We start from the raw sequence: 23,506 nt of genomic DNA on the forward strand, positions 1-23,506 counted from the left end.
GCCTGGAGGGGTGGGATGGGGAGGGTGGGAGGGAGGGAGATGCATGAGGGAGGGGATGTGGGAACAGATGTATATGTATGACTGATTCACTTTGTTATAAAGCAGAAACTAATAAAAAAAAAAGAAAAGAAAATAGAAACTAGATACAGCCAGGCATTGGCAAATATTCTTCCATATTATTGTTAAGAAATTAAAATAACTGCCTCTTCATGGTGAAAAAAAAAAAAAAGAAATAGAGACACAGATGTAGAGAACAAACGTATGGACACTAAGGGGCGAAAAGTGGCGGGGGTGGTGGGGGGTGGTGGGATGAATTGGGAGATTGGGATTGACATATATACACTAATATGTATAAAATAGATGACGAATAAGAACCTACTGTATAAAAAAATAAGTAAAATAAAATTCAAAAAAAAAAAGAAATCCATGCCCAGACACATAAAAGTCAAACTGATAAAAACTAAAAACAAAGAAAAAATTTGAAAGTAGACAGAAAAAGAAAAGTGATTCAGTGTTTATAAGGGAAGAGCAATTTGAATGGATGTGAATTTCTCACCAGGAACCATTAAGTTCAGAAGGAAATGGCATATTTTTAAAAGACTGAAAGAAGAGAACCATCAACACAGAATTTCTATATCCAGTGAAAATATCCTCCAGGAATGAAGGCAAAATAAAGACACTCTCAGGTGAAGGTAAAACCAAGAAAATTCACTACAAGCAAATCAGCTCTAACAGAATTACTAAACGGCAGAAGGGATATGATGCCAAGGGAAAAATGGAATGAAAAAGAATTAGGAAAAAGAAGAATTAATAACCATATGGGTAAATACAATAAACTATTTTTCTATTCTTGAATTCTTGAAAATGTTTGGTGGTTAAAAGTAAAAGCTGTAACACTGTCTGACGGAGTTTTCTCTGTATGTAGACATTATATGACAACACAACAAAAAAAGGGGGGTAAAGAGATATATATAGTATTAAGATTTCTACATCCCACTTAAGTGGGAAAATATTTATCCTAAGTAGATTATAAGAATTTAGATATGTATATTACAATCCCTAGAGCAACCACACACACCCACACCAACACCAGATTGAGATATAGTAAAAAAAAAGAAAAAAAAATAATAAACTTAAATGGAACTCCAAAAGCTGTTCAAATAACCAAAAAGAAGGCAGAAAGGAGAAAAAGAGAATAAAAACCAAAAAGAACAAACAGCAAACAATAAAATGGTAGCACTCAATCCAAATATATAAACAGTTACATTAAATGTAAAGTACCTAAACATACGAATTAAAAGACAAAGATTATGAAAATGGATTAAAAAAATAAGATCCAGGGGCTTCCCTGGTGGCGCAGTGGTTGAGGGTCTGCCTGCCAATGCAGGGGACGCGGGTTTGTGCCCGGGTCTGGGAAGATCTCACATGCCGCGGAGCGGCTGGGCCCGTGAGCCATGGCCGCTAAGCCTGCGCGTCTGGAGCCTGTGCTCCACAACAGGAGGGCCCAACAGCAGTGAGAGGCCCGCGTACTGCAAAAAAAATAAAAAATAAAAAAATAAGATCCAATTACATGCCACTTACAAGAAATTTATTTCAACTGATAATATAAGTAGGTTAGAAGTAAAAGGATGGGGAAAGATATATCATAGAAATACTAATCAAGAGAAAGGTGGAGTAGCTATATTAATACCAAATAAAGTAAACTTCAAAGCAAAGAAAATTACCAGGCATAAAAAGTGACATTATATGATGATAAAAGGGTCAATTCACCAAGAAGATTATAATAATCCTAAATGTGTGTGCACCTAACAGAGCTTCAAAATACATGAAGTGAAATCTGACAGAACTGGAAGGAAAAATACAGAAATCTCTAACTATAGCTGGAGACTTCAACATGCTTATCTCAGTAATCTATCTAATTAGTACACAAAAAATCAACAAGGATAGAGAACTGAACAAAACTGTCAACCAACTGGATCTAACTGACATTTGTAGAACACTCCACCCAACAACCTTCTCTTCAAGTCCACAGAGAATGTTCATCAAGGCAGACCTTATCCTGGGTCATAAAACAATCTTAGCAAATTTAAAAGAACTTAAGTAACAAAATATGTTCTCTGACCACAATGAATTTAAGCTAGAAATCAATAACAGAAAGATAACAGAAAAATCTCTAAAAATTGGGAAATTAAATGATGCCCTTACAAATAATCGACAGGTCAGAGAGGAAATCTCAAGGAAAATTAGAAAATATTTTTAATTGAAAGAAAATTAAAACACATCAGAATTTGTACAATGCAGTTAAGCAATGCTCAGGGGACAATTTATAGCATTAAATGCTTACATTATCAAAGAAGAAAATTCTCAAATCAATAATCTTAAGTGTCCACCTTAAATTAGAAAAAAAGAAGAGCAAAGTAAACCCAAATCAAGTAGAAGGAAGGACATGCTTACAGCTAACATCATACTTAATGGTGAAAGACTGAATACATTCCGCCTATGATTGGGAACAAGTCAGTGATACCTACTCTCACCACTTCTATTCAACACTGTATTCAAAGTCCTAGCAAATATGAGAAGGCAAGGGGGAAAAAAAAGCATACAGATTACAAAGAAAAAAATAAGTCCTATTTGCAGACAACATGATTGTCTACATAAAAATCTCAAAGAATCTACACAAAATCTCCCAGAACTAGTAAGTAAAATTACAAAGTCATAAAGTATAAGGTCAACACACAAAAATCAATCACGTATATAATACTAGCAATGAAAAAGTGGAAACCAAAATTTTTAAATATCATTATAATAGCTCCCCAAAATTTGAAATACAGAGGTATAAATCTAATAGAACAGGTAAAAGAGCTGTATGTCAAAGCTACACCACTATTAAAGAAATCAAAGAAGATCTAAATAAATGGAAAGCTGTATCACATTCATGAATTGGAAGCTCAGCATAGTAAAGGTGTCAATTCTTCCCATTTAATCTGTAGATAAACACAGTTCTGATCAAACTGCCACCCCCCAGGATATTTTTTGTATATACAGACAAATCTGTTCTAAAAACAACAGCAAAGGAACTAAAAAAGCCAAACAATTCTTAAAAAGAATAAAAATAAAAGAATCATACTAATTGATGTTAAAACTTACTCTAAAGCAACAGTAATTAAGAGGGTACAGTATTGGGTTAAACAACAGACACATAAATCAATGGACTATAGTTGAGAAACAGATCCACACAAATATGTTAACTGATTTTGGACAAAGATGTCTGCAAAGGCAATTTAACGGAAGAAGGATAGTCTTTTCCAAAAATACTTTTGTAACAACTGGACATCCATAGGCAAAAATATAACCTAAACCTCACAACTTATACAGAAATTAACTAAAAATGGATCACAGATCTTAATGTAAAATACAAAGCTATAAAACTTTTAGAATCTACAGGATAAAACTGTAGTGACATGGGTTAGGCAAAGTTTTACACATAACACCAAAAGCATGATCCATAAAAGAAAAAAAATTATAAATTGGACTTCAAAATTAAAAACTTTTGCTTTGTGAAAGACACTGTCAAGAAAATGAATACCAAGCTACAAGACTGGGAGAAAATATTTACAAATGGCATATGTGACAGAGGATTTGAATTCTGAATATGTAAAGAACTCTCAAAGCTCAACAGTAAGAAAACATAGAGCCCAATTAAAAACTGGGTAAAAGACTTGAACAAAAAGTGCACCAAAGAGCTAGATGGAGGGCAACTGACTACATTAAAAGGTGGTCAATATTTTTAGCTATTAGGGAAATCTAAATTAAAGGCATAACGATATTATAACAGCTAAAATTGTTTTTTAAAAGTGTAACGCCAAATGCTGGAGAAGATGCAGAGCAACTACAACTTGCATACATTCTAAATAGGAAGGCAAAATGGGACATAAATTATGAAAAAGTTTGGCAAGTTCCTTATGAAGTTAAATATACACTTACCATATGACCCAGCAATCCCACTCCTTGGTATTTATCTTACAGAAATGAAAATCTGTGCTCACACAAAAACCTGTACATACGTGTTTATAACAGTTCTTTCATAATCGCCCCAAACTGAAAATAACCCAAATGTTTTTCAATAGGTGAACAGATAATCAAACTGTAGTAGAGTTTATCAGTGGAATACTACTGAGCAACAAAACAGAATTATTGATATATGCAATAGCTTGGATGAATTTCAAGAGTATTACTGCAAATATAAGAATCCAGTCTCAAAAGTATACATACTGTATATGATTCCATTTATATGACCATCAGTGATTGTCCAGGGTTAAGAGGGGATAGCCAGGGGTTTGGGGTGTGATACAAAAGGACAGCATGAGGGAGTTCTGGGGCATGATGGAACTGTTTTGTATCCTGACTGTGGTGGTGGTTACATGGATCTATATACGAGGTAAAATTTAAATAACCATATGTCCTCCCCACCAAAAAAGTCAATTTTACTGTATGTTAATCAAAGGTTTTTAAAGCTTTTAAAAATACGTAGAGACTTCCCTGGTGGCGCAGTGGTTAAGAATCCGCCTGCCAATGCAGGGGACATGGGTTTGAGCCCTGGTCCGGGAAGATCTCACATGCTGCAGAGCAACTAAGCCCGTGCGCCACAACTACTGAGCCCACGTGCTGCAACTACTGAAGTCCGCGTGCCTAGAGCCCGTGCTCCGCAACAAGAAAAGCCACTGTAACGAAGAGTAGCCCCTGCTCGCCACAACTAGAGAAAGCTTGCATGCAGCAACAAAGATCCAGCACAGTCAAAAAAAAAAAAAAAACCAAAAATTGTTCTGAGTATGAAAACTTGTTTAAAAAGAAATACGTAGTATAAATTATCCTAGAACTTTCTAGTTATTTACAAATTAAGGCTCAAAATAAATGGGAACACCAGTGAAATGGGAGCATGCAGAGACAGCAGACAGGAGACTTAAATTTTAAAAAATTATACAAAGATACAAGTATAAATTCTAGACTCAGAAACAATTACATCCCTCAACCAACCATAGAGGTTGTTAACACCTAGTAACAACTAGTAACAACTAAAGGTAAATATTTAACATCATCATGTAAGAAAGATAATTTGAGACAAAACAAATAATATCAAGTCAAAAGAAAGATTCCACATTCATACTAGATATTCATTTGGTCCTTGAAATAAAAATGACATTATTATCCATTATTAGTATGGTATGTCCCTTATTTTTTCTAATAGCAATTATAGATTTACAACGGTTTATCCAGATTTTTCTCATCTGATTCTCCTTGATATAAAAAACATACACTTTTAAGAATGCTGACAGGATGGATAAAGAAAAGATGAGATATATAAAAACAGAGTAGAATGGTGATTGCCAGGGGCCTGGGGGTGGGGGAAATAGGGAGATGTTGGTCAAAGGGCACAAACTTTCAGTTATAAGATGAATAATTTATGGGGATCTAATGTATGGCATGGTGACTACAGTTAATACTACTGTATCGTATACTTGAAATCTGCAAAAAGGGTAGATCCTGAATGTTTTCAGCCCTCCCGCAAAAGAGGGTAACTATGTGAGATGATGCATATATAAATTAGCTTGATTGCAGTAATCATTTCACAATGTATATCATATCGTCACACTGTATCCCTTAAATATAATTTTTACTTACCAATTATACCTCAATAAAGCTGGGCGAGGGGAAAGACTGCTGACTGGGACCATGTGCTAAGACTGGTCATAACTGCATCCCTCTGTAAACCATCCTAAGGAGGCATGAAATTTTTTTTTTTTCTTCTCAAGAAATAAACCCATAGCAAATTAGTCCACCAAAACACAGAGAGGATTATAATTCAAGACAGCTATTCTCTATAACCATATATATTTTTTTGATGGCTGCCAAAAAAGTTAGATCTTAGACTGTGATTTTAAAAAACAAAAACACACCAGATGACCACAAGTCATTTATTTAAATAAGTGACCAACCTCGCCGTCCCTAGCTTTTCCTAGATCCTAAAGCATTTGAAGTTAGTTATCTGTGAGAGCACTCAATTTCTTTCAAATGACAACAGCACTTTTATAACTCTTTTCAATCTTAGATATTCTGAGATTACAAGCTTTAAGTAGCAAATCCAGATTCTCCTCTTGTTGAAAGTATGTTAAAATGTAAAGTCTGGTGCAATTAAAAAATTGATAACAAATATTTACTTATTGATCAACAATTTACTGAATGCTTAAAATATTCCAAGCCCTAAGGGTCACAGGAAAGAGATCAAAATGGTATAGGTCCACAAGGATTTAGCTGAGGACATAATACACACCCATGAGATAATGAGAAACCAGAACTGTAAATAAGAAAGTACTACGTAGGACAATTAGAGAATAACATCTAAACAGATGTCAAAATATTCTTTAACAAGTCTCCCATATAAGTCAAACAGTAATTCAGAAGAGAAAAAAAAATTCATCTGATGTAAAGAGGACAGGGATATGGCAAAAAGAAGAGTGTGCTGGAGTCTAGAGACCTGTCTCAGCTCTGCCATTAAAAACTCCCAGGTAGGGACTTCACTGGTGGCGCAGTGGTTAAGAATCCGCCTGCCAATGCAGGGGACATGGGTTCGAGCCCTGGTCTGGGAAGATCCCACATGCCACGGAGCAACTAAGCCCATGTGCCACAACTACTGATGCCTGCACGCCTAGATCCCATGCTCTACAACAAGAGAAGCCACCACGATGAGAAGCCCGTGCACTGCAATGAAGAGTAGCCCCTGCTCGACACAACTAGAGAAAGCCCACGTGCAGCACGAAGACCCAACGCAGCCAAAAATAAATAAAATAAATTAAAAAAAAAAAAACCTCCCAGGTAAGTCCCAACTGCTCCATAGTGCCTAGTTAGTAGACGTGGTACCTGACACAAAAAGGACATTTGTTCATTCACTCTGATTTGGATTTGGCTAAGCAACGAAGGAGGGGCAAGCAGGGCCTCCTTCTAGAAGGGACTCACTTAGGATGTCTGCCACTCAGGACTATGGCAAGCTCACTGCTTGAATTCAATACCGCCTTCTCACAACCATGTGAAAGAAAGGATGCTGACATCCAAAAGAAGGAGCTGGCCGCTCTCCTTGCCTCCTCCAGAGTACAAACTCTTATATCAAGGGCCTCACTGTCCTGGGTCCAGCTGCACTGGCACCTCACAGTCCCAGGACCCGCTATGATGCATCAGCTGTCTGGCTTAGTTTCAGGCTGGTTCTCTGGGCCTCAGTAAGCTCATCTGAAGGAAAGGGAAAGGGATTTGGTCCTTCACAACATTACAATCTATGAATATAATAAATTAGAAATATTAACTACAGAGCACGAACGTTACTAAGTTGTCAGCAACGGGTAAAAACAGCTTATTAGTTATCTGGAATTTACTTGTTTTGCAAGAAATAGCAAGCTGTTTTACAAATGTCAAATTGGAAAAGCAAACACTAACGAATTCCTTAAAAGAATGATTCTTACCTTAGTCTGAAAATATTAAAATGGCTAGATCTCACAGTGAAACATAACCTGTGCAAAGATTCATGACAGTTCTTCACTAGATTAAGTTAAACTTTATCACTCAGAACAACAATATTCTTGTAAATCAAGTAGTGTTAGTACCTCAACACCACTTAGCCCAGTAGAGTTCCCAGCAATGCCTGCACAGGGAAAGAAAAGAACAAGAGTGCCTTTCTTAACCCCCAGACCTCAAATCTAGAAGTAGAAGACAACAAATCATCTGAACAATTACTGAATGGCAACTGTCTGATAGGCACTAGGTTAGTCACTTTTCATAGATTATCTTATTTAGTTCTCACAACAAGCCTAGGAAGTAGCTAGTTATTATCACAATTTTAATGATGAGACGATTTGAGACGCAGGAGGTTAAAAAATTTGCCCACAGCTATAGAGCCCTTCACAAAGACTAAAAATAAGGTAATCGAAGAAGAATGTACTGCCTTGGGCCTTCAGGAAAACACAGTCTGATTATTGGACCCCAACTGTTCACATCCCTTTGGTAGATGTAGCCCTACAATGAAGATGTAGCTATCAAAATATTATGGCTTGTTATTATTTCTTAATGTAAATTAAGAAATTAACTTTGTTTCCCATATGAGTCTTCAGTAAATTTGCTTAGCATGAAATCAGTTCCCCTGACCAAAATGAGTTTTCTGGATCTGTAACTGCTGAGGTATAGACACTAAACTATTCAAGTTAAGGTCATTCTCTGAGGTCTGGTATAAATCATACCTCCCTGGAGGACATGTCTATTTCTTTATTCATTAACCACAACATTCCTTTGTCTCTTCTTTAGAATATTAACTTTCTCCATTGGATTTCTAACAGGTTCAATATATAGCAAAAAATGTGAAGCTGAGTCACTAGAGTGAGTTCCTGAAGAGCACCAGGTCCATATGCCTAAGATGCTAGGGATTGAGACAGCAAATGTGATATTTTATTAAGAAAACTAAAGACTACGACTTCTTTCTTTAACATAAGGGCATCCACATCTGCAAGGAGGTGGGCAGTAACACTGGCTGAGAAAGCAAGACAAAAACTTAGAAAAACAGCTCTGGAAAAAAATGGAAAAGGGAAAGAAAGCAATATTAAATCTCTTCAAATGTACAAAGCAGTGCTTGATAGAAACCCACAATTTTAAACTGTGAAACATGGGAGATTGCCTTAAATTAGAAAAAGTTTAGGATATATATTACGTATACAGTATAAGAATAAATGCCTGTTTCACTAAATCTATACAGATAAAGTTCAAGCTAAAGTACCTGCAAAAGTGGAGGAGGCATGATTAAGATGAGAAAAACTACAATCACTTAAATCCTTCTTCCCTCATCCAATCATTCAATTTATCAGAATTTTAAAAATTAAGTTTTTTGTATGATTTTTAACATAGTACATGCTTACTGTAGAAAAATATTAAACAGTATATAATTGAAAAATAACCCACAATTTAACTACTCAAAGTCAGCATATTTTATTTTACATCCTATTTTTAAAATAAATATATCATTTTTAAGATACTCCAAAATATCATCTAACTTTTTTCATTTACTATATTTGAATATTTTCTTATACCTTATACCCTTAAACGTCTTAAAGCTCATGATTTTTATCACCTGCCAATTATTTTTATTAGTAGTATACTAAACAAAATATTTAAAAAACAATTTATAATGTTTTTATGGTATTTGGTTATATGGCTGTATCATAATTTAATCATTTAACAGGCTTCTAATTTTTAAACATTATAAATAGCACTGAAATGAATAACACACACACACACTCATGCGTACACATAATGTACACATCTCTTATTTGCTTATAATAAATTCCTAAAAATGGAATTTGGGGCAAAGGATGTGAACATTTTTAAGGATTCTGAATATTGCCAAATTGCCATTGTAATGGACTGAATGTTTGTATCTCCCCAAAATTCATATATTGAAATCTAATCCCCAATGTGATGGTATTTGGAAGTGGGGCCTTTGGGAGGTAATTAGACCACGAGGATGGAGCCCTCATAAATGGGATTAGGGCCCTTATAAGAAGCAGTCAGAGAGCTAGCTAGCTCTCTTTCTGCCATTTGAGGATACAAGAAGTCTGCAGTCTGCAACCCTGATGAGGGCACTCACCAGAACCCAGCCATGCTGGCATCCCAATCTCGAACTTCAAGGCTCCAGAACTGTAAGAAATAAATTGTTGTTTATAAGCTACCTGTTGTTTATAATACCATAAGTTTATGGTATTTTGTTATAGCAGCTTGAGCTAAAATAGCCATTTAGAAATTTGTACCAATTTTTTCTCCTACCAACAGCAGGTATTTGCCAACATGTGATTCTTTTTTATATGAGAGACCTATTGAAGCATGCCAACTATGACATAATGATTCTAACCTTTTAGCCTTTTTCCACAATCTTATTTCATAACCTTAGAGAAAAATCTTTTAGGAAATATCTCTTGTAGTAAATAAATATTTATCTGTGGTTGAACCATTTTTCCAGTGTTGCTTCTGTTTAATAAATTTACCCCTTTAATTAAATTTAAGTGCTTTTAATTAAAAATAGCATGAACTGCATAAATCCATTTTAAAAATAAATTATTCTTCTATGTGCCTATTTGCAATATGAGATCTGAAATGATAAAGGTAACCATGGTAAACTCTGGGTTTTGGGATATTGAGCTTTCTTTCTTTCTTTCTTTTGAACTTCCTTCTTTGTAGCTCTCTGTATGGCTTGCAAATTAAAATATGAGCTGGCATTATTTTTTTAATGAAGCCATACTCTAAAAGGTATGATATACTGTACCAAAAATTTTAAAAGTTTTTAGGGAATTCCCCAGCGGTCCAGTGGTTAGGACTCTGCACTTTCACTGCCGAGGGCCTGGGTTCGATCCCTGGTCAGGAACTAAGATCCCACAAGCCGTGAGGCAAAAAAGTTTTTAAAAAGAAGAAAAATTAAAATGAAATTCTACACTTCCATTTCCAGTTATGACCTCCTGATATGAAAGGCAGTCCTATGTTGACTGTTGTCCAACATCTGAAAATAATACTTTATACATATTGCCCATCAAACGGGGCAATATATATTAAGTATAATTTTCAGATGCTGGACAACAGGCAGCATAGGACTGTGATTTTTGAGAGAAGGGAAACAAAGACTCACGAACAGCCTGGCTTTCTGCTTGTGCCACAGGGAAGGGGAACCCCCAAAGAACACAGATATTTCACTGAGTTGAGAAAATTAGAGCTCCAAGTCTGAGGCTACTGAAGGTATGGAATTTAAGGAGCAGAATACAAGAAAGAAGGGAGCTGTGGAGAGAAAAAGTTTCAAAAACCTGTAGAGAGATCTCCTAATCCTTTGCCTAGGAACTAAGCTGAATATGCACAAGGCAAAACTGCATGAGGTGAGTCAAAGAACAAAATCTGGGGAAAGAACAACTATGGAGCATGAGCTGAACAACTACTTGGGAGTTGTTCAAATTCCTGGCAGCTAGAGTAGAGAGACCTCAATGAACATGACATGCATTTGATAGAGATCTCAGAAAGGCCATGTCTTGGTATTAGGGCTAATCTAGTCCTAGAATAAATAAAATTGCTGAAAACCAAAGATAAAGAGAAAATCTTTAAAGCAGCCAGAGGAGGGGGGAAAGACGTATTACATCAAGTGAACAATGGTAAGAATGGCTACTAACTTCTCATCAGAAACAACTTAAACGAGAGAATATTGAAATGATGACTTTAAAGTGCTACAAGGAAAAAAAAAAAAAAAAAAAAGAGCTGCCAACTTAAATTTTACATCCAGCATAAATACCCTTCAAAAATGAAGGCAAAAGGGACCAACAAAGTCCAGAATTGTCCTCCTGACACAAACAAGTAGAAAACGAGACAAAACATAAAACAATTATTTTCAGACATATTTCCATACTGCCTGTTATAGGTAACAGGCAGTATGGAAATATGATCTCTGAAAAAAAGGGAAAGAAATGAGGTGAACTCAAAGATCGCCCCACCTTTCTGTTTGGAACTACAACAAAAGGAGGGGGAACCCAAACAGAGCCAGCGGTCTCACTGAGTTGAGGTGACAGAGCTCAGAATTTGTGGAGTCTGAGACGACTAGAATTTGCACGGCATATTACCATAAAGGAAGAAACTAAACAGAAACACTCAACAATCTACAGAAGAGGTCTCCCTGAGTTTCTGGCTAAACACCAATCTGCGTATGTGTGTTATGTAAATCTATGAGGCTAGACAAAGAAAAACTTCAAGAAAATAACAAATACCAGGGAGCTCTAAGCCTAACAACTTCCAGAGTTCATACAGGGCCAGGATCATTCAGTTTCTACCAGCTGGGATGAATAAACCTTGATGAACACATGGGGCAATCAAGTGAGACACAAGAAGGGGCATGCCTCAGTAATGGGCCCAAACTAGCCCTAAACTGAAAGCCATTCTAGAACTGCCCAAAACCAAAACCCAAAAAACCCTGAAAACAAAACTCAAAAGATCAATCTGATCCACAAAGCAACTGCCTGCCAGAATAAAACTTAATACTCAAGAAAGAAAGACAAAAAAAAAAAAAAAAAAAAAAAATCAAGGCAAATATTCAACACCATAACCCCAAAAGAAATTACCAGATGTATGAAAAAATAAGAAATGGTAACCTATAATCAGGATCCAGGAGTGGTAGGGATAAAGAGAATTTTAATACAAGGACTTCAAAATAGCTATTAGAAAAGAGTTCAAAGGCTTAAAGGAAAACATGGACATAATGAAAAAAAGAAAAATCTTAACAGAGAAGTGGAAGTTATTTTTTTTAATCAATGGTAATTCTAGAACTAAAAAAAAAACCAAAAAAACACCTGATATAAAAATTTAACTTGATGGGTATAACAGCATATTAGACAAAGGAGAATTTTTTTAAATTAGTGTGTTTGAAGACTGGGAAACAAACTTTTCACGTTGAAAGAAAAGAAATACGGATTAGAAGAAAAATGGAGAGAACTTCAGTGACCTGTGAACTAATATTAAGTGGCTGAATGAACATATGCAGGACTGGAGTCTGAGGAGAAAAATACTTGGGAATTCAAAAATTTGAAGTTAGATGGCTAAAAATTTTACAAGTATGATGAAAACAATACACCCACAGATCTAAGAAGCTCAATAAACCACAAGAATAAACACAAATAAAACCATACCAAGGAGCATCATAATAAAGTTGCTGAAAACCAGTGATAAAGAGAAAAATCATAAAAGCAGCCAAAGGGAAAACACATATTACATATGGGGAAACAAATATAAAAATCACCACAGAGTTCTTGTCAGAAGCTATGCAAATGAGAAGATGGAGAATAACATTTTAAGGTGCTCAAAGCGGGAAAAAAACCTGAAAACCTAGAATTCTGTAACTACTAAAAATAACTTCCAAAACTGAAGGCAAAATGAGGGACAAAGTGGGGAGAGAGGGAAAGAGAGAGAAAGCTGCACTAAAGAAATATAAAAGGAAGTTTTTCAAGCAAAAGGAATATGATATTAGACACAAAATTGAATCTACACAAAGAAATGAAGATCTAAAGAAGTGATTAAAATGAGACAAATAAGAAAGACATTTTTCTCATTTTTAATTGTTCTAAAAGGTAACTGCCTGACAAAAGCAAAAAGATCAGCAACAGGGTTAAAACACACATATCAAAATGTATGACAAAAAAGCACAAAAGATGGGAAGGAGAAATTGTAACATGTACAATTCTTGCATTACTCATGAAGTGGTATAATATTATTTGATGGCAGACTGTTATTAATTAACTAGAAGGACTACCACTAAAAACATTTTTAAGAGAAATATGTTATAAACCAACAGAAAAAATAAAATGGAACCATAAAGAATAATCCATCCAAAAGAAGATAAGGAAACCAAGGAAAAAAGAACAAATAGTAAACAAATAGTAAGATAGTACATTTTAAACCAACCTTAATTACATTAAGTGTAAATGGTCTAAGCTAGTGGTAGGCAACCTTTTTCTATAAAGAACCAGAAAATATTTCACGCTTTGGTCTCTGTCCCAGCTACTTAACCTTGCCACCTGTAGCACAAAACAGTCTTAGACCTATTCTTTTAAAAATTGAATCCTTAATTAAGAACCTTTCCACGAAGAAAACTCCAGGTCCAGATGGCTTCATTGGTGAAGTCTACAAACATTTAAGGAAGAACATCAATTGCACCCAAACTCCTCCCTAAAAGAAAGGAAGAGGGAACACTGCTGGTAGGAGTGTAAAATGGTAAACCCACCTTGGAAATTGTTCTGTTAATTTCTCATGTTAAACACACCTATCCCATATACCCAGCAATTCCACTTCTAGGTATTCACCCACAAGTAAAGAATACATGTGTCACAAAAAGCCTATACAGGAATGATCATAGCAGCTTTCCTCATAACAGTTGAAAACTAGAACAACCCTTTCCACAATAATAATAAACAAACTATAGTATATCCATACAATGGAACACTAGTCAGCAACTGAAAGGAACTAAACACTGTTACATGTAACATGGATGAATCTATATTTCAAACAAGAGCTTCATATAATTTTTATGCCCAGGAAAGTTTGAGAACTACGGGTATAGAAGTACATAATAAGAAAACAGAAAGAGAAAATATAAGGGATTTGGGTGGTATATAAATTAATCAGTACCATATACATCATAACCTATATATAACAGTTGTCATCTTCCATAATTGCTTAATTGCTATTTAAATCATGTTACAATACTCTTCTGTTCATGTTCAGTTTTCTACTATGTGTTCAAGGAGTACTAACTCCAAATTTTAGTCTTCAATCATTTAACAACCCTAATTTCTCATTAACTCCATCCCAAACCATGCATTTTAGATAAAGAGTCCTGTTCGCCAGTTCCTTTGTTTTTTCTTAATGTTCTACTTCCTTGGTACATACTGTTTTCCCTCCCTCTTTAATAATGTTATTGTTACCTTTTGCTGCACAGCCTTGTCTTTCTACCTCCTTTAAAACTGAACCAAAAACTCATCTTTTCCACTAAGTGCTAAACCACCTCAGATTCTTTCCAAATTCCCTCAGCACTTGAAGACCTTGCTCCCAATAGATGTATTTATTTTACTGAATTTGGACATCACTTCTTAATGACTCACCAACTCCATCCCCTGGCTTAGGGAGTAGAACCTTTGGGGGAGAACTGAAAAGATTACAGTCCCCTTCAAGGTTCTTTCTCTTGTGCTGTTTTTACTTTTCTTTCCTGGAGTGCCATTTTATTTGCCAGAGCCTTGAGCTCCATAGGGCTGTAGGAGTAGGAGAGAAAGAGAGGCAAAGAGATGGTTGAATAGGGCTGATCTGGGCTAGATTTTAAAGAAGGTGAAAAAACCCTTCAGGCTTCAAAATCTGTTTAGACTACCTCACCAGCTCAAGGAAGCAAAGAGAATTCCAAAAAGAGACTAAAGTGAAGAATAAGGAAGTGCATTTGTCTACAAATTCCCTGTTATGCTGATGGCCAGACAGGATGTGGTACACTATTTCAAGGACACAAATATTTCTGGCAGCAAATACTTCTATATATTCTTTATAAAGCTACGCGGTGGGGGTTTGACTGGAGGTGGGCAAAATTTAAAATACATATTTTAAAACGTCTACACTCTCGAACTTAGGGCCAGCACTGGCAGTTACTTTTTGTTCTGCATGCATTATTATTTAGGAATTATGGTCATTACTTGTCTAATTTCAAAACTTTCAACTATAAACGTTATGCCTTCCAAATCACATCTATAAACTTAGCCATGTTCCTGAGCTAGACCCGTTATTTCCAACTGATATCTTGTTATTACTTATCTAAAAAGTGTAACTACTTATCTGAAAGCAAACTCAGTATTCCCCTTCTCTCAAACTTGCACATATTATTCTCCTGCCAAGTCAGGAACCTTAGACTCGTCTTCAACTTCTGTCACCTCCAAACACTAACCAAGTCTGGAGGACTTAAACTCCTAAATATCTCTGAAATCAGTGGTCTCGTTTCTATCCCTACTACAAATTCCTTAATTCAGACCATCATAATCTCGTTCCTGAACTAGGGCAGAGCCTTAAATGGCATCCTTGACTGTGATTTGCCTACCAGAGGCCACAGAAAATGCCTCATTCACTCATCCTGCCATACATATTCCTTGGTGAATAAATGTCTCAATTCTCTGTCCCTCCAGCCTGTACTCTTCATTACAGCTATAATCAGTTTTTAAAGGACCCAACTATTCGTATCACTTCCTCATCTATAAAACAAAATAAAAATACTAACTCCGTGCTTCCCTGGTGGCGCAGTGGTTGAGAGTCTGCCTGCCGATGCAGGGAACACGGGTTCGTGCCCCGGTCTGGGAAGATCCAACATGCTGCGGAGCGGCTGGGCCCGTGAGCCATGGCCGCTGAGCCTGCGCGTCCAGAGCCTGTGCTCTGCAACGGGAGAGGCCACAACAGTGAGAGGCCCGCGTACCGCAAAAAACAAAAACAAAAACAAAAAACTAACTCCTACTATATGGCATTTTGTTACCATTCTACCTTGGTTCTAGTCTGATTTCCTAATTTTCTTTTGCACTCATTTTGACAGATCAAACTTCACCCTTTTCCTTAAACACACTATGCCCTTTTATTTTCAATAAATCTAGAATAAACAGTAACTCAGTGCAGCTTATTTTATTTTTATGAGCACCCTTATACAATTTAAAGCCATTAGCTAAACCTATACAGAAGTGAGGAAACAATCAGACAATACAGCCAATTCTCAATTAGCCTATTTTCATAGCCTTGTTAACATGGTCAGTGTAGACTAAACGGAGAAGTGAATAAAATGTTTCAACTACCTGCTGAGCTTTTTCCTTACCATAAATTAATGTTAAAAGTCTTCAGTTACAGACTTATAACCCTCCTTTTGATCGACAGGCACAAAGAGAACTACAACTCAATCTTCTTCACATCTATTCACTTCCTTTCTTTCATCTTTTAACACCTCCCTTCTCCACTTCTGCTGTTTCTCCTCTTGTACTTTTCTCTTCCTGCTACCTAAGTTTTCACAGCATCCTCTATGTCCATCCTTCACAAGAATATCAGTATTCCTCTATCCCTCTTACTGGTAGAACACTTAAAAACTTACAAAGCACTTTCACATTTACTTGGTTCTTAGAACCTCATTTTTGGGGGATTCCAAAATCAACAAATACAAAATATGTGTAACAGTTTCTATACAATACGTTACCCTTATAAGTAAAATATAAAATATTTTCTTATATTTTAATTCACATTTGAAGAAATTACAGTTCAAAAAAATACAGCTCAGTGATTCATCTAACACACTGGTACTTCCTCTGCTTACAACTCTACAACCTCTCCTCACCTGCTCATCTCTTAAGACACAGCTCAGGCCTTCCCTACTCCCAGAGCAAGAACGTTAAGCCTGTTTCAATGCTATCCTAATGTTTTCACACCAGTCTTTCAGACCAGTAGAAGAACCCAGGTCGCTGGACGCCTACTCTGTAGGCTTTTCCACCAAAAACTATTTTCTTTGTTAATGTTACCCTTATTAATGCTCATTAATGATCCAGCATTTTATAAAGGCAACAGGAGAAACATTTTATGGGCAGCCCGAACTGCAGATAAGACTGTCCACCAAAACATCCCTAGATTTCCTTAACAATCAAGAATTTAAGGAATGTCTCTAAATCCTCTCAAAATATCTAGATACTACCTCTTGTGGTAATGACATCCAAAGTTGCCACAGCAAAGAAGTGAAACAACATTTCATAAACTCTAAATTAAACAATTACAAGTTTTAAGAGCTGCCTCCTAATATCCCGGAAATGTTTAGGGTTAACAACTAAAAGACCAGGGCCCTAGTCCCAATTGTACCACATATTGGCCAACTTGGGAAAGTCACTTAACCTCCCTGAATCAAATTTCCTCTTTGATAAAACTGGATAATGCCACCCACCTTTCAGAACTGTTAAGAGAATTAAATCAAAGAATGATTGCAAATCACTTGGCCTGGAACATAACAGTCAAAAAATGGTAACCCCTTTAATAATTATTTTCATGTACAACATCATTCTTGTTTTCAGAACCATGTCCCACAACACTCAACATGTTCTTCCTCGGACTTTGTAGCCAGCCAGTAACTACAATAAATGCCTTCAAGGAAGTTATCTCCAGGACTTCTGATCCCCTTCCTGGGTCACAACTCAGCCTCTAAATATAATTTAGACTATCTCACTCTCTAACATCTCTAACTCTCACTCTCTAACTAATCTACATTGAAGCTAAGAAAGTAGTTTGCATGGTCTGTATCTACTCAGTCCATGTACCCATGAATTTTCAATATGACTAACAGGCAATTCATAAGCCATAATTATTTTTTTAACATCTTTATTGGAATATAATTGCTTTACAATGGTGTGTTACTTTCTGCTTTGTAACAATGTGAATCAGCTATACATATACATATATCCCCATATCTCCTCCCTCTTGCATCTTCCTCCCTCCCACCCTCCCTATCCCACCCCTCTAGGTGGTCACAAAGCACTGAGCTGATCTCCCTGTGCTATGCGGCTGCTTCCCACTAGCTATCTGTTTTACATTTGGTAGTGTATATATGTCCATGCCACTCTCTCACTTTGTCCCAGCTTACCCTTCCCCCTCCCCGTGTCCTCAAGTCCATTCTCTATGTCTGCGTCTTCATTCCTGTCCTGCCCCTAGGTTCTTCAGAACCATTTTTTTTAGACTCCATATATATGTGTTTATTATTTTTAAATATATAAAGAAAATCAACTTAATGAAAAACTGAGCAATGCTTGGTTGTTTTTTATTATAGCATGGTATTTACGGTATTTTTTGAAACCATATTTAATTAAATATTTTATTCACGTAATCAGATTATGCAATAGACGTGAAGAAAAGGTCTGCATGTCTAAGTTCTACAAAATCCCTAAAAGCATGTCATGAGGCCAAAAACGGCCAACAAATTGTAATAATTTCATAATCTTTATTAAAACTATTTATCAGAAGAAGATTAGGAGCTGGTCACTCTCAAACATTAAAATTCTGTATCAATGAAAGAAAAAAAATGACTGGAAGCTTTGGATGGCTCCATGTAACTCTCTTAGCCCTGATGGTTAGCATTACTTCAGAGTAAAGGGATGTATTTATCATCTGAAGTACCACCAACAGAACGCCTGCCTGAGATCTAAAACAAAATAGGAAAAATCAACTACTGGCATAATAAAGATGCTTTTGAGCTATAACCTGTTTCTGATTTTAATCTCAAACCTGTAAAATGGGCTCAATTCAATGAAACTCTAAAAATAAGGGCAATTTTTAAATATTATGTGATATACATTTAAAAAATAACTGAAATTAATGTTAAAAAAAAGAGGTCTAAAAAAAAGTAAGCTCACGTGTGACAGCTGGTAAGAAGCTACGTGGAGGTACAGATGGTAAAGATGTTGTGAGAAGGAAAGACCACAAACATGTGGGAGAATAAAAGTTAAGAGGACTGTAAACGGAAGACGAGCTGCTATAAAATCAACTGCAGAACCTGATAAGGAAGAACTCCAGAATATCCAGGAGAAGAAATCCACCACTGTCACCATAAAGCACATTTGCTAAACCACATGTTCTTGAGACTAACTAGGCCTGGACTATAGCAAATCAAAAAGAACGAAACGTTACAAAATTGGAGCTAAGCAAATTTTATCACTAAAACCTAACAGTTTAATGAATGAAGTCATCAAAATATTCATTTAACAGAAAACAAGGTTCAGTGATTTTCTCAAGGTTCCATTGGGAGAAGGGGGTTGCAAATAATAATAGAGCTTATAAAGCCCTGGTTTCCTCAGCTAAGTTTAACCAGTAGGACTCCAGAACTCACTGTATTTTCAGTAGAATATCTGCAAATCAATTACTAACATTTTAATTCTAGAATAATGAAACTGCAACAGGGTCTCCCAATGACATTCAGAAAAACAGTCACCTTCACTCTAACTAGATAGGTACACCTAATTCAAGGTCCAAGGTGAGCAGAGTAAGGACTAAAAAAAAAAAAAAAAAATGAGGGCATCATTTGCACTAAGTGCCCCTTAAAGCAGACTGTTATTTATCAAATAAATATGATAAATACTGATCATGTATTTATCTGGAATTTTCTGTAGCCACAAAGTGACTTCGTTAACAGCAAGGAAACAAATGAGCATAACAAGTACCTGTACATACCTAATGAACATTACAAATAATATCTAATATTTGTTGCACCCTTTCTCTGTGCTAAGGAAACACTTTTAATCCTCACCAATACCCTATTGAGGTGGGTACTTTTACTAACCTCACTTTACATGTGAGGAAACCTAGGTACATAATGGTTAAATAACTTGCCAAGGATCATAACGTTAATTATACAAATCCAGTCACAACTATGATCAAAATCATGTTTTCATAAGTATTATGTAATTCTACTACTGCTCTCTGCAAAGGTATCAAAATCCATTTTAACATAACAAAACCCCCACACTTCCTTAAAATAATAATTTTTTGTATAATTTATCTTGAAAATACTAGAGCCTTTTGAATTCTGAGAAATTTTTAAGCAATTAATGTTTAGCATAAAAGTTAAAGCACACCAGCCTACTCTAAGAAGTTCATCTAATACCTCAATCTAGATGACAGTTTGTCTCTTCCCAATGAGAGGGGAACATCAGCACTTCCACTAACACTGCAGCATACTGTTTTAAACTTTGCAATAAAAGGTCATCTTGTTTTATGTCACTTCATGCATAAAAGTAGTCAACCCAAACTGCCCCATCCTTAGAAGGGAGCAACATCACCCATAATCCTAAAACCACTTACAGTTGACACTAGAATGCTTTAGAAATAAACAATGTGAATGTCATAAAGTAGAAAAACCCTGGACTACAGTTCAGAGACCTGCCCACCAATCCTGGCTCATCTCTAGCTAGAATTTTAGTCCCTTCCACTGGTCTGGGTCTCAGTCTCCTGATCTGCAACATAATCATATCCATGGTCTACTCTTCCAGCTCTAAAAGAAATGTGACTCATACACATACATCTTTTTTCCAAGCTTCCCATTCTCATTCTGTTTATTACCACTACTTTGCAGGCATTAAGGGTTATTTTTCCTTAGTTTTACAATGGGAGAAAACAGCCCATTCTAAACAAAGGTGACCACTGGTTTGCCATAGATGAGTCTGAAGGTGCATAATGTAAAAGCTATTATAATGTTAAAAGGTGTTAGGTTTCAATATTTTAGGCTACTATTTTGTGTGCCAGTACATTCTCCCTAAAGACAGATAGTAAAATTCAAGGACAATAGGGAGAAAAAATTTAATTATCCATTATTTATTCAATAACTAAGAAGGTGCCAACTGAATATATTAACACCTTTTTGCAGAAATGTTTTCTCTGATGAATTACATTTTACAGCAAAGGGAAAATATAATCTACAAAATTTTCTCATACATGTTTAAGTGCTCCCTTTAAAAAAAAAGCTTTTATTTTGTAAATTGTGAGGAATTAGTAAGATAACATATATGATTAAGAAAAGATTAAAAAGCTAGCTGTGCACTTCTTAGGTTCCTCTTCTCAGTGACATGAAGAACCTCCGTGGGCTGCCACAGAGGTGGATTCTGTGGACCAACCCTGGTATACATTTTCTATGTTCTTAACTCTCAAGAGCGTTATGCAAATACAAGATTATTAAAATTAAACTAAGCATCTGACATTAAGATTCCCAAATTTGCCTACTGCTTTCTAGAGCTACTAGCTTACCAACATCTTCCCAGTCCAACACTTAAAAAAGTTAAAATTGCATGACCTTGTAAAGAAACAATTAAAAGCAAGGGAAAGAAAGCATGTGAATTACTTATTAATCTTCTAGAATAAAAGCCAGTAGCAAACTGTAATAATGGAGTCCAGTCTAAATGTTAAGTTGGAAGTAAGCTACTGCTATGGATGGAGAGACCTGAAGAAAGGATCTTCAGCAGATGGAGAAGCTGCTACAAGAATTTCAAGGTGCAGTTTGAGAATTTCCAGCAAAACTAGTAACTGGTAAAACACCATCGAACGCATACATACCTTTTAAAATAAAAGATAACTGCCAAGGTCCACCTTTTGGTTGGAATGCCGAAAGAAAATGTGAGAAATCACCTCGTGATTCCAATACCCCGACCTCTCAAAGTTCAGAACCAAGCAAGTTGTGTGCTTAAACTGTTTCTGAGCATCCTTTTTTAAATGCAACTCCCTCTCCAGAAAGTCACTTCGCTTCAGCTGCTTGAATCCCCAAATCCCAGCACCAAAGAATGTTAGGACCCCAAGTAGTTGCAGAGGGTCTTCCAGCGCCCGCCTGCGCATCCCTTTCCACCTCGGGTTAAACTCCGGAGGTGCTCCAGTCACTTCCCCCATCCAAGCTCCCCAGTTCCCTCTCTCATCTCCGGATGAACCTATCTTGTCGTCGACCTTGAGGACCCCCGGATCGGAGCCTTAGAGCCCCAAGTGACTTGGCGGGTGCCCCCTCCCCTGCAGCGCGCGCAAATACCCCCCCATCTCCGGTGACCTCCCCCCCGATTCACCACGACCCAGATCACGAACGCCCTCCGGCTAGCCCGGAGCGACCCCCTTCCTCTTAGGGGCCCTACGTTCCTCCAACCAGAAAAACGATTCAACGAAATGCATCAAGAGCCCACTGAGCGCAAGCTCCCACTACGCGCCGCACGGTCTGCACGGGGCTCGCGGCCCGGGTCCGCCGTTCCCCGCCCGTCGTCCTCTTCTCGGCCAGAGGGCCGGCGCTGCCTCCGCCCGGGGTGTGGAGGCGCCGGCCGGAGGCGGACTGCGCCGGGCGCGAGCACCGGGGGCCGGAGAGGCGGCCGCTAACGGCTGTGCGGGGGCCAGGGAGCATTCAAGGGCCGGGCCACCGGGGACACTCACCGGTCCGGGCGCGCGGGGCGGCCTCATCCAGGGGCACCTGCGGCCAGGCAGGACGGGCCCGGACGGCGTAGTCACCGAGAGGGCGAGTCCGCCCGCCCGCCGGTCCCGTCCCGTTCCCTCCGACTGCCCGAACGGGCGCAGTCTCGCTTCCTCCGGACGGAGTCCGGAGACCCCAGCTCCGCCGGATGCCCCCGCCAAGCCCCCACCCCTTTCCCCGGCCACCTCCCCCTCTTCACCCTTTTCCCCTCCCCCCTCCCCCCAACCCCCACCGGAATGGAAAATACCTCCCGGGGCGGGGGGCGGCGGGGGCACGCCTCTCTGAAGGGCAGCCTACCGTGACCAATAGCAGGCGGAGCTCTGGAGGGGCGGGATTCCTAACGGCCAATCCGAAGGCGTGTAGGTGAAGGCCGAAGGAGGGAGGCAGGGAGCGAGAGCGGGGAGGCCCGGGAGTCAGGGAGGTCCGGCCGCTCGGGTGCGCGCTGTGCGCGGCTGCCATTTTGGAGTCGGGCCGCTGCGACGGCGGCCGGGTCCGGCCCGGGGGAAAGGGAGGAGCCAGTCAGGTGGGAGAGAGGGAGTCACGTGGGCTTGAGAGGCGGGATAAGGCGGGCTGCGGCCGGAGGGGAGGGGTTGGCGGCGACGAGTCACGGGGGCTGAAGAGGGTCACGTGGTCGGAGAAGGTCCAGAGGTGGGCTTGGGGGCGGAAGGTCAACCTTGAGGTGGGAGAAGCCGGAAAGCTTTGTGCCTGGTTTCAACTCTGTTAGGGAAAAAGAAAGGAAAAATGTTGAATGGAGGGCGTGAGTGCCCGGTCGGAAAATGTGAATGAGTCTCCCTAGCTCCCTCCAGCAAGGAGCCTCCCTGTTACTAAATTCCAAGATCCACGGGAACCAGGGCACTTCGTTTAATTCAAGCATTCCCATCCCCACTCCCAGCTGTCACAAACGTGACTCAATGATCAGATGGAGGAGTGTCTCCC

General features: G+C 38.1%; 1 protein-coding gene across 5 annotated transcripts in view; it reads right to left on the reverse strand.

The window, feature by feature from the left end:
• The window catches only part of SOCS5 (suppressor of cytokine signaling 5), a 59,188-nt gene extending 35,929 nt beyond the window's left edge, over window positions 1-23,259 (reverse strand). Inside the window, exons 1-2 of one of the 5 annotated variants that reach the window (XM_081253645.1) lie at window positions 22,868-23,259; window positions 9,677-9,726 (exon numbers count right to left, since the gene is read on the reverse strand). The gene's annotated coding sequence lies outside the window, so the exon portion shown is untranslated. Of the gene's footprint in view, window positions 1-9,676; window positions 9,727-13,681; window positions 13,699-22,533; window positions 22,739-22,867 lie in introns of those variants that run through there. The other 4 variants (XM_081253644.1, XM_081253646.1, XM_081253647.1 and 1 more) reach the window with 4 other exon arrangements.
• Between the last annotated feature and the right edge of the window lie 247 nt (window positions 23,260-23,506).

This window comes from Mesoplodon bidens (genome assembly GCF_964165515.1).
Source record: "Mesoplodon bidens genome assembly, chromosome: 14".
Taxonomy (NCBI): Eukaryota; Metazoa; Chordata; class Mammalia; order Artiodactyla; family Ziphiidae; genus Mesoplodon; species Mesoplodon bidens.